The sequence below is a fragment of the Chiloscyllium plagiosum genome, unplaced genomic scaffold (assembly GCF_037043375.1).
Source record: "Chiloscyllium plagiosum isolate Xiang-an unplaced genomic scaffold, Cpla_swu_hap1 HiC_scaffold_50, whole genome shotgun sequence".
In the NCBI taxonomy this organism is placed as follows: Eukaryota; Metazoa; Chordata; class Chondrichthyes; order Orectolobiformes; family Hemiscylliidae; genus Chiloscyllium; species Chiloscyllium plagiosum.
This window is the reverse complement of record NW_028270188.1, coordinates 14223488-14241869: the sequence shown is the minus strand read 5'-3', so window position 1 is coordinate 14241869 and position 18382 is coordinate 14223488. Positions and strand designations below refer to the sequence as shown.

The window sequence follows — 18382 nt, the reverse complement described above, 5'->3', positions numbered from 1 at the left end:
ACACAGGATATTGGCAAATTTTCAGTGGTGTTGCCGTGAGTGATGTAATTAGGGGCAGTCACGGCGGCGCCTGTAAGCCCATTCACACATTTGCAAATGCACACTCACGCAGCCGTTTATATACACTCTCTCTCTCTCTCTTACACATACACACACCACATGCAGGCACACGCACACAAACTCTCACAGGGGTATAGTCCATTACACCCACAGACACACTTTGCCAAGCTTTTACAGATGAAAACACACACTCTGTTTTGCACTCACAGCAACACACCCACATGCACTCTCTCTCTCGTTAACACACAGATACGTGTCAAAATCCATGGGGTGAGTTTGTATTTGCAAAATTAAATTTGTAGACACATTCTAATTTGCTTTTAAAAATGGACAATCTGCAGAAAGTCAATGTTAGTGTAAACACATGTCACATGTTGTAAATTACAATTTGTAAGTAGAATCAGTCTGATTCAAGATTGGGATACAGACAGATTCTGACCTCACACCCATCATACAGTGTCTGAGCTAAAACGTCACATTTTGTTACAAAACGTTAAGTTATCTCGAGAAGGTGACTTCAAAGATCTTTAGGATTCGCATATAAATGAACCAAAGGCGACATTCGAAAAGATGAAAGACGAAACAATCCAGGTTTGTTCAATATATCCCTGTATAAAACTGCAATTCTTTGGTATAAATTCTTTGTCTTATAATCATATGCTGCGCAATCACCCATGAAGTAGCAACGCTCCGAAAGCTAATGCTTCCAAATACAACTGTTGGACTAGAACTTGGCGTTTTGGTGATGTTTAACTTAACCAAGATTTGAAGTCACTGACAAGAGATGGTAAGGACCAAAGGATTTCCAGAAGGGTAGGTACAAATCAAAACAGGGAGCATGTCCGACAATTCATTTGCTTATCTCAGATTTAAAGTCAGCAATTGAGGTGTGGAAGACAGTTCTACACCTCTCCATACTTATCGTTTCAAATTGTTTCATAACATCTCTCCTGAACGGACTGAACATCATTTTCACATTCATTGCAGAAGCCCCACCCAATGGCATCAGTTTACTTTTATCACCCGCTTTTATCTTGTTAATATTTTGTCGGGCTTCATTCAGATTATTTTTAACTTTGGAAATTCCAGTGAAAACAGGCCTCATTATAACCGATAGAGAAGTGCCTAAGCAGGTCTGATAGCATCCGTGGGAGAGAAAACAGAGTTATTATTTCTCGATCAGTGACCCTTCTTCTGAAGTAACACACCTGATCTCTCCTTTTATATTCAAACTTTATGAAACCGGAACAGATGATGGAACTCTGAGATCAGAAAGTACTGCACCAGCAGTGAATTTGGGAGTTTCTGTCAGTGGATAATTGCACGGAGAATGCTGCTCAGTGATGTTCTATCACTGTTCCGGTGTCTGGATGAGGCTGACCAGTCAGTGAGCTGGAGACATTTCTGTTCAAATGCGAAAACGAGAGAGCATAGTATTTTCAGATTAAAACAGATTCAATTGTCATAATGCCATATCAGAATCGCAAATAAAACGAATTATTGTGTCGGACATCTTTTTCACATGCATTTTTCGGTGAGAGGTGCCTTGTCCCTGCATGCAGCCCAAAGCTCCTTGATTGAAAATCTGAGCTGTTACATTCACAGACACGTTGCCTTATACCATGTGGAAGGTCTTTGGGGAGATCGAGTTTTCAGCTCAGCTTTGCTGCTTTTTGTTGTCAAATTTATGCCATGAACAAATCAATTCTAAGAACAAGATTAATCTCAACTCTGAAGGAGCATTTCTGCCCATACATCATAACGAACTAACAAAAGCAGAATCTGGAATCTTAAAGAAACAACGCTGTTCACTCAAACCCCATTAACCCTAACCTGAGATCATATATTATTTCACTCGACGTTGCATCGAGACAGTTTATTCCAAGTGTCAAAAAATACCTCAGAACTGTCATTCTTTCCGCTAGTGTGGTGTATGCCCTGTTTAAACAAGAACATTTCACTCACTGATTGAAATTTAAATCTTCCCATACATTGAACGTGTTCATTCTGCCAAGGCCGTTATTTATTCCCCTTCCACAATTGCACAGGATCTGGAGTCACATGAAGGACCAAGTGAGAAGAACATACTGCCTTTTCTGATAGAAATACCGTCAGTGAACAAGATAGGCTTCCAAAAATGGAGTCGTCTTTGACCTCTATTATTATCACTATTCATCCTGACCCATGACTGTGTATGACTTTACATAAATGTTTGAGATGTTTGGCCCTTCTCCTGTTGCTTTAAAAAGTGTTTACAAATTTAACACAAATCTTCAATAGAAGTTAACAGTGATGTAGGAATAATGATGTATAATCATTACAAAAGCAGGTCCGACTCTGTTGAAATCGCCTGGATGCGGCTATGTATTTCTCAACTTGTAGTTACTGCTCCTTGGGTTTGATAAATGGCAAGGAATTCACATTTTGAAAAGCTCACGGTAGCTGCTCGCTGTCTGACATAATACATGGTAGTTTTAAAGAGTTAATTTATGTGTTGTTGCACATCCAGCTCAGCCATTATGTATTGCACATTCCTATTTGTCGTTTAACTGAAAAACTTGTTAGACAATTTCAGGAAGCAGTTAAGAAGCAATTGCTTTACTGTCTAGAGGCACATATAGGTCAGGCAAGGTGGGGACAGCCTATTGCCTCATTCTTAAAGAGTAATAGTGGATCAGATGTGTTTTTTCAACAATTGATATTTAGTTAGATGGTCACTATGAAGCAACCAGGAGAAGGTAAGGCTGGTAGATGCTGGAGCTCAGAGTCGAGAGTGTAGTCCTGCGAAAGCACAGCAGATCAGATAGCATTCGACGAGCAGGCGAATTGATCTTGCGTGCATAAACCCTTGAGCAGTTTCGGACGTTTCTTTACAATGCTAGGGAACATCAGTTAGCCTTCGGATGAACGCTTGGTGGTATGGACCGCATTCCATTTATGTGCAATGTTTCCTTGCGTAGGTGAACTCATTTTCTGCGCTGAAGTCATTTCTGTTCTTTTTCTCAGGGGGTGGTAGATGGGGGTCAAACTCGATGTGTTTTTTGATGGAGTTCCTGTTGGAATGTCATGCTTCGAGGAATTCTCGTGCGTGTCTCTGTTTGGTTTGTCCTTCGGTGGGTGATTTTTCCGGCAAAGTGGTGACATTCTTCGTCTGTGTGTAAAGATGTCAGTAATAGTAGGTCATGCCTTTTGTGTGGATAGTTGATGGTCATGTATCCTGGTGGCTAATTTGCTGCCTGTTTGTCCAAGGTAGAGTATCTTACAGTCCTTGTGAGGTATTTTGAAATGACTTTAGGTGTGTGTGTTGCGTCTGTAGGTTTTTTGAAGTTCGTTAGCTGCTGATTAGTGCCTTGGTGATTTTGTGAGATGTGAGTTGAAAAATGTGATGTTGGAAAAACACAGCAGGCCTGGCAGCATCCGAGGAACAGGAGCAGGGCTTATGCCCTAAACGTCGATTCTCCTGCCCCTCGGATGCTGCCTGGCCTGCTGTGATTTTCCAGCATCACATTTTTCAACTATGGTCTCCAACATCTGCAGTCCTCACTTTCTCCTACCTAACGTTGTGGGATACAATGATGCCCAAGCGTTCTGAATAGTCTGGCACTCCTTTCGGAGACTTATCCTTACGTGCAGATGAGGAAGGAGACCATTTCGACTGGGGCAACTCATGCATCCTACGACAAGCCAAACAGGCACGGACGAGAATTCCTCGAAGCATGGCATACAAACAGGAACTCTATCAACAAACACATTGACTTGGATCCCATTTATCATGCAAAAATAACGGGAAATGGCATCACCACAGGAAAGGAAATCACCACAGAAAATGAAGTCAACAACCTAAGGAAACCTAAACAGGTAAATAGAATGTGGGCCATCCCATCAGTGCTTCTTCTGAAGGCTCAGTGATGATGTTTCCTAGTACGCTGACGAAAAGTCTGAAAACGAATCTGCCCACTCAGTGAGCAAACCTACATCGAAAACAGAATATGTTTCCCAGATTGCCGAATGAAATCCAATCAAAAGAGTGTGGATTGTACAACAACATACCCTATCCAAAAATCGTAAAGGTTATGCCAACTTGATGATGCTATTCAAGAAAACTGCAATAATCTCCAGAAGCACGCCCTGGCAAAAAGAGGAAAAACCAAGCACAAGGTTCTTACAGTAAAGACAGAAATGGCAGAGAGATTTACAATGGAACAAATTCTCTGATGTAACGGTTTATTTGACAGCAGCCTCAAAACTGACTGACAGGTTCCTCTGAACAGCTAGCCTACTAAAACCCAACTCAAACTAATCCTAACCAGAAACATGCTGAATTTGGAGACCAATCCACTCGCTTTTATTGCAAAAGGGCTTGATTTTGACTTCAAAGCTTCTTCAAGTAGGTCAAGGCAGACATGCCTGAACCTATATTTTTTCTCAAAACAGTTGAAAAAATCCAAGGAGCTGCAGCATTAGAAGACTGCGCACAATACATGTCATATATCATAAAGAGAGGCAGAACTGCCAGCTCTGTCCAGACTGCTGCTACACATGATCCAACCCCTCAAAATATTAGAAGAATGCAGCCCAGACCCGAAATACTTTACTTGTTTTAAGTAGGTGTAAACTCGATCTTCCAGGAGTGATGCAGCTCCCCCAACAAGTCAGTTTTATACTAAGCCCAATTTACTTATCCACGATCACGAAACCCAATTAAGAATAACATAATTATTTGAAAACCCCACACACACGAAATCACAACTTGTCAAAAAGCTGTTGCAAATACTTGCAACGTTCCCATTAACATCCCCCTGTTAATAAAAATACAATTCAAACACATGTCCTTGAAGGAGAGATGTCAGAAGAAGAGATGATCAGCATGTAACTGCTGCTTTTGTTTCCTGGCAGGGTCTCTGGGATCCAGGTAAAACGTGACCAGCAGCTGCAAACAAAACCTGCTTGCTGAAACCAAACTAAACTGAACCCTAAACTGGGAGAAGAGGTTTCATTGTACAAGTGTTTAAAAAATAATTAAAATGTTTCTCGGTGGATCCAAGATGGCGGCGACCCAGCAAGACTGAGTCTATAGTGCTCCTCCCAAGACTTGGGTACAGTTGGTCACCCACCCCCTACCACGCTCACCAAATCATTTATAATAGTTGTGTAATTTAATTAGTTGTGTAATATTACATTTAAACAATTTAATCCTAAGTAAAAATGACTAAAGGGAAGGGAGCCCGCAGCTCTCAGCAAGCAAGAACCCCTCCCACACCCTCTCCAGCTGCAGCAGAGGCGTCCACAGCGCCCCGGGGGACTTACCTACAGTAACAAGCCTTGCAGAAATGATTTCCAAGCTGGATTCGAAGATCGATGCCTTTATTGCAGAATCCAGAAATCGTTGGAACTCGCTCTCGGCCGCGCTGCAGAAGCATGACCGAGAGATTCAAGAAATTGAACGCCGAGTCATAGGGGCGGGGTTAAAGGCCGCGACCTCCGAAAATACCGCTCAATCGGCCGTGGATCAGGTCCGGACTCTCGAGCAGCGAGTCCGGACCTTGGAAAATCATATTGACGACCTCGATAATCGAGTTCGTCGAAAAAAATATTCGTTTGCTGGGCCTTCCCAAACGGGAAGAGGAAGGCCAGCTTACAGCATTCCTGGAGCAGTGGCTGCCACAGCTTTTAAATCTGCAAGCTGGATCAGGCCAGGTAAGGGTGGAATGGGCCTACCGGGTCGCAATACGCGGGCCCGGCTCGAACCAGCGCCCGCGCCCGGTCCTGTTCCGGCTGCAGAGCTACAAGGAGAGGCAGATACTCTGAGAAGCCTCTAGAAATCTCGGAAAAGACCCCTAAGCTATGATCTATAAAGAATCCAACATCATGATATTTCAGGACTTTTCCCAGGCTCTGGTTCAAAAGAGAAAGGCATTCGACGAGGCGAAGAAGCGTTTAAGGGACTTAAATATTCAGTAATCCTTATGCTACCCAGTGACGTTACGCTTTAACCATGAAGGATCCGTATATAACTTTGGATCACCAGAAAACTCTAAGGAATTCTTGGACTTTCTTAGATAAACTGTAAGACATAATGGATGTTGGTCTGCCTTTCCCCCCGCTGTGGTTTATATCCCCCTTTTTTTCTCTTACCTTACTGTTTAATATTATCATGGGGGGTAGGGAGAGGAATTTGATTTTCTTCCCCCCCCCCCCCCCTTGGGGTTGTTTTCTGTTATTATTTTATGTATATATGAGCGATGTATCTATATGTGTGTGTATATATATATATATATATATATATATATATATAAGCTGGGGGTTTTGGTTAATGTTGGTGGGGGGAGGTGATTTCCTTATTCAATTTTTCCTCTGTCTCTAGGAGCGGGGTTGTTTTCCCTTTGTTATTTTGTATTATTATATTTAATTATTATTTGTTGAGGTGGTAATTTTATAGTTATATGTTTGTATTTGGCATTAACATTACCAAATATACCCAGGTGTTGGTATGGGTGGGGGTAGGGTGCTCACTGTTAACTCTAGCTTTGTATTCTCTTTGAATTCTCCTCATTTTATTGAGGAGTGCCTGGGTCAAGGGTGTGGCAATGGTTGGGAGAGGGAACAAGGGGGAAAGTCTCCACTTAGACACGTTTTATTTTTTTTATTTAGAAATAGTTTTTTATTGTATTGTTGTGGGTGTATTAAAGAGGTTTTATTTTTGCAAATTTTATATGTTCTACGCTCGGGATGTTCTGGATAGGGTTCCCCCTCCCGAGGGGTCTCAGATTGGCCCAGAGGATTATGGTTGATCAGTCGGTTAAGTCGTGCACCTGGAATGTCAAGGGGAGTAATTCGCCAGTCAAAAGGAAGAAAATATTATCAAATCTAAAGAAGGAAAGAGTTGATATAGCTCTCCTACAGGATACCTGTCAGATAAAGAACACTTGAAATTACGACAGGGCAGATTTGATGAGGCCTTTATATCTTCTTTTTGCTCAAAAAGCAGGGGAGTTGTTATTCTTGTTCGGAAGAAATTCCCTTTCAAAATCCTAAAGCAGATAAAAGACGAATCTGGACGATATATCTTGATGAAAGCCCTCATAAATGGAGAGGAATATGGGATTTTAAATTTGTACTGCCCCCCGGCACACCCCTTTCAATTGATAACGGAAGCCTTTTCAAAATTGATGGCTTTGATGCCCATTATATAATTATAGGGGGGGACTTTAATTGTATTATGGATCCGGAAATAGATAGGATTCCCAAGTGTACTGCAGGAGTATCTCCCAAATCCAGACAATTGATGGATCTGAACAAAGAATTTGGATTAGTAGATGTATGGAGATGTCTTCATCCACAGGGCAGAGATTTTTCTTTCTACTCTAATCCACATAAATGTCATACCAGAATTGATATGTTTTTTGCCCCCTCGATTTTTTGAAATTCTATATTATCCTGTAAAATAGGTAGTATAGCAATTTCCGACCACGCTGCTGTATATATGGAAACTAAGGCAAGGAACAATGGGACATCCCCTCGGCATTGGCGTATGGACCCCTTCCTAATGAAAGATAGTAGATTTGTGAAGTACTTCTCTCAAGAATTTAAAACTTTTTTAGAAATTAATTCAGGTACAGCTAGCAACCCGTCAATGATGTGGGAGAACATCAAAGCTTACACGCGAGGCTTGATCATCTCCTACTCAGTGACCCAGAAGAAATTAAAGGGAGAACAACAGCGTCTGCTTGAAGCTCGCTCAAAAGCGGCTGAAACAGCCTACACTGATAGACCTTCTATTATTAAATTGCAAAGGATTACAGCTCTTACGACAGCTCTAAACACTACGCTTACTCAAACGGCTAAGAGGGAAATATTATTTGCAAAGCAAAGGTTATATGAATATGGCGGCAAACCGGGTAGATACTTAGTATTTCTTGCAAAAAAAAAAGGCCCGTCAGACTATTACATCTATCAAGGAAAGTACGGATATTTTGACTCATGATCACAAAAAGATTAATGCGATCTTTAGGTAATTTTATTCTGAGTTATATAAATCACAGGATTGTGAAGATAGGACGAGGAGGATGGAGTCATTTTTTTAAAAATTGACTTTTCCAGGCCTAACTCCGGAACAAGTATCGGTCCTAAATGCTCCTCTTACACTCGAAGAAATACTTGATACAATTAGGCAACTTCAGTATGGTAAGGTGCCGGGCCCAGGTGGTTTTCAAGCTGAATTCTATAAAGAATTTACAGAAATACTGGCTGGTCCACTTATGGACATGTATAACTATGCATATAGTCAGAGCTGTCTCCCGCCTTCGCTGAAAGAGGCAAATATCTCTCTTCTCCTTAAAAAAGGAAAGGACCCAGAAGATTGTACATCATACAGACCAATATCCTTGCTAAATGTAGATTTTAAAATCCTCTCTAAAACGTTAGCACTGAGACTAGAAAGGATACTGCCACATATTATAAAGGAGGATCAGACGGGGTTTATTAAGGGCCGTAGATCATCCAATAATGTTAGAAGGGCTCTGAATATAATTCAAGCCTGTCATCAGGGAAAGATACCAGGAGTAATGGTTTCATTAGACGCGGAAAAGGCATTTGATAGGGTCGAATGATCATATTTGTTTTACACATTGGAGAGGTTTGGCGTTGGACAGGTGTTGACCAAATGGATCTCAACATTGTATAGTGATCCCAAAGCAGTTGTGGTTACCAATGGATTAAGTTCGGATAGCTTCAGTGTGGGTAGGGGCTGCCGTCAGGGATGTCCCCTCTCGCCATTGTTATTTATGCTAATAATTGAACCAGTAGCAGAAGCTATACGAGCTGATCCTAATATAGTGGCCCCAAGGATTGGCACAGGTAAACATAAAATTACCCTTTATGCAGATGATGTTCTTCTATTCCTCAGTAACCCTCTGATGTCCACACCTCGCCTAATTCAAGTTATCAATACATTTAGTGCATTCTCAGGTTATAACATTATTTTTTCAAAATCGGAGGCTATGCCAATGGGTGGCCTTGCTATGATACCCCGCTTAGTGGACGGATCCCTTTTTCCCTTTCGCTGGTCCCTGGAGGGCTTCTTATATTTAGGCATTTTTATTACTCCAGTATTTGGTCAGTTGTATAAGGCTAATTTTGTGTATTTATTGGAAAGGATAAGGCAGGACCTCCAGCGATGGGGAGACCTACAATTTTCCTGGTTGGGTACAATAGAACTAATCAAAATGAATGTCCTGCCCCGTCTCCTATATCCTAAGAGAATGCTTCCGGTGATGCTGCCGAGGACGGCTTTATGTAAGTTATATGGCTAGCTGGGTTCCTTTATCTGGAATCATAGGCGACCCCTCATTAAGCTGAAGAAGCTACAGCTTCCACAGGCAAGGGGTGGATTGGAATTCCCAGACTTTAGGAAATATCAGTTAAGTTCCCTATTAGGTTACATAGCTGATTGGGTCTTGTCTGATCCACAATCAATCTGGTTGGACATAGAGGCCTCTCAAGTAAAATACCCACTTATTAACCTTTTATTGTCAGACAAGAGGAAAATCATTACAGATCACTGTAAAAACCCTATAATACTAAATACAATCAAGGCTTGGAATATAATGCGGCAAAATGAGGGCAATTCACATAAAACATCCCCCGATGCACCGATAGTGGGAGCATGGGGATTCCAACCGGGGTTAACAGATACCACTTTTAAACTCTGGAGATCCAGGGGTATCTCATGTCTAGGGGATCTATTTAAGGAAGGGGTCCTGATGTCTTTTGAACAGCTGCGTCAGAAATTCGGATTACCCAATGGAGACCTCTTTCGATACTTCCAAATTCGAGATTATATACAGAAGAAGACTACGTTATTAGATAGTCTTTATAAATCCGATAGAGAATGTAGTGTCCTACGACCAGTGGGGGTATCTTCCGTCAGTACTATTTATCATTTACTACATGATGACGTATCGGGAGATAGGGATAATCTGCTTAAAACATGGGATCAGGATTTGGGACTAGAAATCTCTACAGAAACGTGGAATGATATTTGGGAAAATGCTAGAAGAATTACTATTTGTAACAGAACCCAGGCTATCCAGCTGAAGATACTTCATAGGGCCCATATAGCACCAGTTCGATTGGCAAAAGTTAAGGCAGGAGCATCTCCTATGTGTCCTAAATGCAAAATAGAGGTGGGCATTCTTATACATTGCTTATGGACCGTAGATATTGGACTAAAGTAGCAAGTACCCTGACAGAAATTTTAGGAACGGAAATTAAAGTGGACCATGTATCTCTCCTCTTGGGCTTTTCGAACTTTCCCTCCCTGGACACGTACGGGAAGAGACTATTTTCGATTCTTTCTTTCTGAGCAAGGAAAAATATTTTGGTGAACTGGGCGGCTGAGGGCCCCCCTGGACTTTCAAATTGGCACAGACTAATTATGGAATGTATTCCTCTTGACTTCATTACAAATATGGTGCACCGAAAGACCGAATTATTTTATAAAATATGGCAGCCCTTCTTGAATTACATAAATACAGATATTTCGGCTATCCTAACAAGGGCTTTTATTTAATTGAGATTACAAACCTGGCTGGTCCGGGGCCCCTTGGGGGAGGAATCCCGCACGAATACGGGTTTTATTACATCTGATGCTAACACATTCCGAGCATGTAAGAGACTTAAATATACACTCTGGTTAGTTGTAGGTTAGATTAGTAGATAGTTGAGTTTTCTTTGTTTTTTTTCTTTTTTCGGTTTTTGTTTTGTTTTGCTAAATTTTGGCTATTGTATATTTGAGCTAATTGTATATCAATGTTTATATCTGAGAGTTTTGTTTATTTTTTGTAAACTTGTAAAAATGTTAAATTTCTAATAAAAATATATTTTAAAAAAAAAATGTTTCTCAAGTAGATATTTCCGACATGTCAGAACGTCTGTGTTTACGAAGGCTCTGACATAAAAAAAGGACAGTCTTAAGATACGGGGTAAACTCCTGCTTAATTTAAACCAGCAACACAGGAATGTTTATCTCATGCAGTAATCCGTGAAAACTTTAGAGGCCAAGACTTTGTCACTGTAAAAATTATCAACTTTATTTCTGAAAGTATAACAGAGAATAATTAACTGACAACTATTTGCACGTCCTTTCTCCAACCTATGTTTACTTTCTCGACGATAACACTCGTCTAATATATATCCCAAATTAGATTTACAAGAAAATTCAACTTTAAAAGCTCACCAACGTTCGAATCTTCTCTTTATCTTTTCCGGTAGATTTGCTCTCCATGTCAATGTTGAGGTTTTTCTCTGTGCAATCTCCTTCTCTGGACAAGTACCTCTCAGAGAGCTCTGGCGAGCAGTCTATAATCTGCTCGTCTGTTGGCAGTTCTCCTCCCAACTGTTCAATTTTCCCCTGTCTTATACCCAAAGCATCCGATTGTGTCATTGGCTTTGAAGATTGCCAATATCCTCAATTTAAACTTGACTAGAATTTTGTAATTCTTCGGGATATAATTGCAACTGACTAACCGATTTCGAATCTGTTTTGTCGTTTCCAGGTAACTAGCTACTCCAGTAGCGAGATCACATGTTACATAGTGATGTCACTTCCAGCTTTTACTGTCTTAAAGGTATAGTGCACCCACATTTTCATAACAACAAACTGACCTTGTTAATACATCAACATTATCACACTCTCCCCTTTAAGAAATGAGTCATCAATTTCCAAAGATGGCTCAATTTTAAAACCCATTAAGCTTACAGTGCTTGCAGACTGTAACACAACATACATTACTTTGACTGCATCAATACATTCTGTTTTCAATAAATTTGCTCCTCTCACCAAATGCATCCGTTTCTCATCCAAGTCTTCAAATTGCATTTTTTCATGTTTTCTCGTCCTGGCACGTGCATAATATTCATTGCAACATTCTAGCATTTTTGTCTCTATCTTTGTTCACAAACTTCGATGGGTTAGGGTCAATATACATGATTGTCCCAGATACGTTGCTAGTAACATAAACATTGAAATATTGTAACACAAACAACAAACTCAAAGTCTCCTTCTCCACTGTGGAACATCTCGGCAAATGAATGTTCAACTTCCTGGAAAAATATGTCCGCTAGGTCTTTCTACGTTCCAGTCATCTTGCTGCAAATGCACAGCAACGACACCGACATCACTTGCATCGATGGCCACCTTAAATGGCTTTGCATATGCAGGTGTAGCTGACACTCGGGTTGTCGTTAACACAGCGTTCCAGCGAATAGATGCCTTCTGACCGTCGGCTTTTCACTGAAACTTATTGTCTTGCTTTAGTAAACCAGAGAGTGGAGCAGCCAAACTGTTTAATTTGGGACGAATTTCCAATAGAACCCATTCATTCCCTGGAGCTGTCGTACTGTTCTTTTTTGTTGATGATCTGGGAGACTCCACAGTTTATTCTGTTTTTTTATATTCAATGGGGCCATTTGTCCATGTCCGATAAAATTTCGGAGGAAGTTGAGTCGGGCTTTGACAAATACATTCTTCGCCAGGTTTTTCACCAAGACTGCCCCCCGAAGTTAATCGAACAACTTCGATAAATTTTGCATATAGTCATCCATGTGTGGCTAAAAATCACCGGGTCATGAACTTAAAATACACAATTTTGTCATGCGAATTTGCCTTATTGGTTAGTTTTTGAAATGTGGCTGACACATTATTCATACAAAACAGCATTGTTGGAAATGTCCCAAAGACTCAAATGATGTAACACTTCAAGGCACATCCAAGAACCGTGTAATTGTCTTGGGCTTTGATGCATCAACTCGCCTCCCAGAAAATGTATTCCAGATTCTCACCAGCCTCGGAGTGCAAACAGTATTCTTCAATTCCCACTAAGCCGTCTACCTTTCCTTTTAAAATGATGTCTCATCTAGACTAACCCCTCGACTAAAGCGAATTGTTGCTTTCTATTCACCCTATGTTCACTACCTTATTCATATCCACCAATCCCTCCTCAACTTTTACTTTGACTGAGTAAACAATCCGAGTTCTTCCAGCGTCGTTTCACAGCGGAACTGTTCCAGCCCAAGCAACATTCTTGAAAAGGGTGTTCATTCATCCAGTTCAATCACATTCTTCCTATAATACGGTGACAAGAGTGGGCAAAGAACTCCAGCTGCGGCCTAACCAATAATCCATGCATTTCCAAAATGACCAGCTGCAACTCACTTCCTAACTACCCAAAAGCAGTTCGCTATCCAGAAGCTACAAGAAATGTTTCTAATGTAATACAACCCACTCAACTGGATGAATAAAACACTAACAACACTCAAGAGATCTAGTCCATCCACGGAGAGCCGCCCATTTGATGGGCATCATTACATCAATATTTACTCTTACAACTTCTGATACACGGTAACAGCTTTACGCACCATCAGTAAGATGCACTGCAGAAATTCAGAAGAGCTCCTTAGGCAACACATTGCAAACGCACATCAGCTACCATTTGTAGCAAAGGTGGCACCATCTGCAAGTTCTCCTCCAAACCTCAGATCAATATGACTAGCAAAAGCTTTGGTGATCTTTCACATCCACTGACTCAAAGTCCAGGGCATCTAATGGGACATCTAATGCTGTAATTTTATCGATAACCACTTTACATCACTATAAATGCTCAACCAACAGCATCACACTACTTCCAAACGTGACCAACCTTCCAAAACTTCAGAACAACAATCCCTAGGATTTCCCTAACTCTGCGAGTAACCCTAACCCTTGCCATAATCCTGATGCTCGCTGGAAATTCAACTCAGTCCGATCCTTGAATACATCAAACCCCAATATTCCTCTAATATTGACATGAAAAATGGATCTGAAATTAATCCTAAAACTAATATGAGCGCCAGATCAAATCTTATCGTCTGCATAACGCTAACAGTGATCTCATTCACAAGCATACTTAGAAGCATACAAAAGTATAAAATAATTGCAGTCGTAGGCTATTCGATCCTTTAAGCCTGCACTTCCCTATAATTTGATCATGTTCGATCATGCAAACTCAGCATCTTATTTAAGTTTGCACTCCTTACCCCTTTGTGCCTTTACTCGCATGGGCTGCATCCAGCTCCATCTTGAACATATTCAAAGACCCGGAGGGCAAAAAGGGGACTCTTACTCTCTAAGTGAAGAAATTCTTCACCATATCTCTCTGTAATGGCAAATCCCTCAATCGTAATCTGTGACACAACGTCCAACAACTCCCCGACATTGGGAACATTCTTCCTGCATCTAGTCTGCCCAGTCCCATCGGGATTCTATATGTTTTGATGAGATCCCTCCTCATTCTATTAGATTCCAGTGAGTACAAGTCCAGTTGATCTAATTTTTTGTCGTTTGTCAGTCCTGCCATCTCGGGAATCAGTCTGTTGAACTTTCGCTTGTCTCCCTCAATAGCAAGAATTATCTTCCTCAGATAAGAAAATCAAATACACAAAGTGTGTCCTCACCAAGGCCCTCTTTAACTACAATAAGACGTCTTTACCATGACACTCAAATTATCTCGCTTTACCTTTGGTTTTCCTCACTGCCTGCTGCACCTGCATGCATAGTTAACCTGTCTCTGTGAATAACTCAAATGTATCAGAGAAATTAAGCATAACAGTTAGGAAAGGAAGGAGGCCGTGTTGGGTAATCTAAAAGAAATTAAGATGTCCAAGTCCCCATGTCCGGATGGGATCTATCCCTGATTTCTGAGGCAAGCAAGAGAGGAAATAGCTGCTGCCTTACCAGATATCTTTGCAGCATACTTGAACAAAGGTAATGTCCCTGAGGACTGGAGAGTTGATAATATTATCTCCTTATTTCGGAAGGGTGGAAAGAATAAACCAGACAAATATAGTCGCCGAGACTGACATCAGTGTTGGGCATGCAGCTGGCGAAGACTCTGAGGGTTACGAACTATTCTCAGTTGGAAGAAAAGGAGCTTATCAGTGATAGGCAACATGGTTTTGTACAGGGAAGGCCATATCTTATGAAACTAGTAGAATTCTTTGTGAAGTGAAAAAGTTGATTGATGAGGGCAGGGCTGTCGCTGTCAAATGCATGGACTTCAGTAAGGCACTTAATAAGTTTCCCCATGTTAGCCGGATGGAGAAAGTGAAGTAAATGGGTACAGGTAGCATTAGCAAGTTGGATTGAGAACTGGTTGGGCAACAGAGGACGGAGAGTAGTAGTAGAAGAAATGAGTTTCACAAAATGGAAAACTGTGTCCAATTTCTTTCCACAGGGTTGCGCTTTGGAACACTCCTGTTAGTGATCGACATATCACTGATCTGGAAGAAGGTGCGCGTGGTCTAATTAGCAGGTTTACAGATTACAGTAAGATTGGTGGAGGAGTAGACAGTGAAGGGAGCTGTCAGAGAACACAGAAGAATATAGATCAATTGGAGAGTTAGACGGGGAAACGGCCAATGGAGGTCAATCTGAGCAAATGTGAGGTGAGGCGTTTTGGAAGAATGAATTCAAGAGCGAAATCTGTGGTAAATGGAAAATCCATGGGGAAATTGATGTACAGAGAGATTGTTGATATCCATTGCATGCGGAAGTTGGCAACAGAGGTCAATACAGTGGTCAAGAAGGCATATGACATGCTTTTCTTTATCGAATGTTGTACTGATTAGTGGATTTGGCAGGCCATGTTACAATTGCATTAGACTTTGGTTCAGCGAACTGTTCTGGTTGCCACTTTATGAAAAAAATGTGGATGCTTTGGAGGGCGTGAAGAGGATATTCACTAGTATGTTGACTCGTTAGGAAGGTGCTAGTCAGGAAGAGGGGTTAAGTTTTCCTGTCCTTCCAAATGCACCATTTTTTGAAAATTGAACACGTGGAAACAAACATGTTCCATCTAAACAGTCTGACACTTCTGTCCTTACGTTTCTCCACAAACTTCAGTGGGTTATGATCAGTGCATACGTCTGTCTCATATGCATTACCAGTAACATTAACACTGAAATATTATAGTGTCAATACTGAGCTCAAAGTCACCTTCTTAAAGGTGGACTATGTCTGCTGCTGAATATTCAACTTTCAGTGAAATACCCGATAGGTCTTTCTATCTTCTCGTCGTCTACTTGCGACAGCACAGCATTGACATCGACATCATTTGCATTGACAGCCACCTTGAATAGCTTTATGTAGTTAGGTGCGGCTGAAACTTGGACAAGAATAGAATTTTCAGGTTGTCAAATGCCATCTGGCAGTCTGCTGTGCTCTGAAACGTCTTTCCGTTCTTGTGCACTTCAGTGCCTGGACTATGCTCACTACTAAGTTTTGGGACCATTTTCGATAAAATCCACTCAATCACACGAACCGTAGTAAAGCTCCACTTGATAATGTTATGCGAAACTACCCAATTGCTTTAGTCTTTGTACCCCATGGGGACGTTTGTCTGTGTCGAGTTACATGGCCCAGGAACGTGACTTGGATTTTGGCAAATTCACGATTGGCCAGGATTATCGCCAAATCTGTCTTTCGAAGTCGGTCGAACAAGTCTGATAAATGTTGTGAATGCTCCTTCCATGTGTGACTGAAAATATTAGGTGATCTATATAAGCAACACAGTGGGGTAATCCTTCAGTTACCTTATTGGTTCGTCTGTGAACGATGGTTGGCATATGTTTGATGCCAAATGGCATCATATTAAACTGATATAATTCATTCAGCTTCAACAAACCCTACATTGCTTTTGCTCTTTCTGACAAAGTTAGTTGCCAGTATCTCCTGACCAAACCAAACTTAGAAGTATAAGTTTTTTTTTTATCTGACCTTCTCCACACGGTCTTCCAAACACGGATTCGGATATGCCTCAGTGTTTGTAACAACGATGACTTCGCGGTAGTTCACACATAACCGTTGGTTACTATCTGCTTTTTGCATCATAAACATGGGTGATCTCCAATCACTGTAACTCATATCGAATATGTTGTCTTGGAAAATGCGTTCAATCTCGTTTATAAACTGTGCCAACTTTAGAGGTTTATGCCCATAAGGATGTTGATTAATCGGAACAAGATCTCCTGTGTCTACATCCTGCACAATTATATTAGTACTTCACAGCCTAAACACTCATCTCTACACGAAATACTAAGAACTTTTTCAGGTGATTTCGATTTTCCTCTCGAAGATAACTCAAACTGCATCGCAAAGTTTTGCAAATTCCTCATTGTCCAACTTAATTTGAGGAATGTCCAATTTAGAATCCTCTGAACTTCCCTCTGTTGCAATAAATAATAGATTCTCTTCTTGCTTTCTTTCCCTGTCAAAACACCTTTGGAGCATATTCACATGACACTCTGTGAGATTCATTTCTGTCTAGAGTCCCTGTCAGTCATTTCACTTCACTCATTTTTCTTTCAATTGGATACTGTGTACGAAATCTTGCTTTTAAGGGTTCAGTCATCACTGAAAGTAACAGTTCCTTATCCCTGAGAACAAAATTGCGATGTTTTATTTCTTGTATGCTTCCTGTTTCATTGTATATTGTAATACTGTTAAATGCTGTCCAGCCAACTCCCCAGCTGTATTTAATTGAACCCTAATATTTGACACATAGTTCAATATTGTGGTCTTTGAATTCTTACTTACCAATTTCTCCTTCGTCCATTTTGGCAGTCATCTTAATTCATGCCAGAAAACTACTTCATGGAATGAATTTGGTCGATTAATTTGATGCATATCTGATAGCAAAAAACACAAACCGAATTTTCTTACCCCAGTCATCTGTATTTTCTTGGCTTTCAGCCCTAAACATGATCTTTTATGTCTGATCCCACCTTTCCCGCGATTCTGAATAGGCCGCAGTAGAATCAAATTGTTTTATTTCTAAGCTGCCCATAACTTCATGATTAATGTTGATGTGACGTTTGATGATTGATCGGATTGCATCACTGTCAGTAGTCCGTATCCTCTAAAAAAAATGAGTAATCCCTCTACCATTCTTTTAGCTGTGATTTTGTGTAATGTAACTAGTCGATACATCAATTCTTGTAAAGAAATATATGATTTCCACATGTTTGAGGTTGGGGATCTGTGAAATCAGTTAAGACGCTTGTAGAGGTTTCCTCAAATGCAGGAAAGAGGTTAAAGGTGGAGCTATTATTACCGCCTGTGGTTTTACTATTAGCTGACATGTAATTGCAGAATGCAATTGCGTCCTTGCGCAATTCCCGCCAATAAAATGGTTTTCTATTTGAGCTGTGTGGTCCTCACTCCTAAACGATCCCCAAGTCATAAACCCCAATGTACAAATACTCAGAATTTAAAACTAACAATAACTGG

The 18382-nt window shown here is 40.7% G+C and overlaps 1 pseudogene; it reads right to left on the bottom strand.

The window, feature by feature from the left end:
* Positions 1-17017, bottom strand: part of LOC148135246 (putative G protein-coupled receptor 139) — a 32176-nt pseudogene extending 15159 nt beyond the window's left edge.
* Between the last annotated feature and the right edge of the window lie 1365 nt (positions 17018-18382).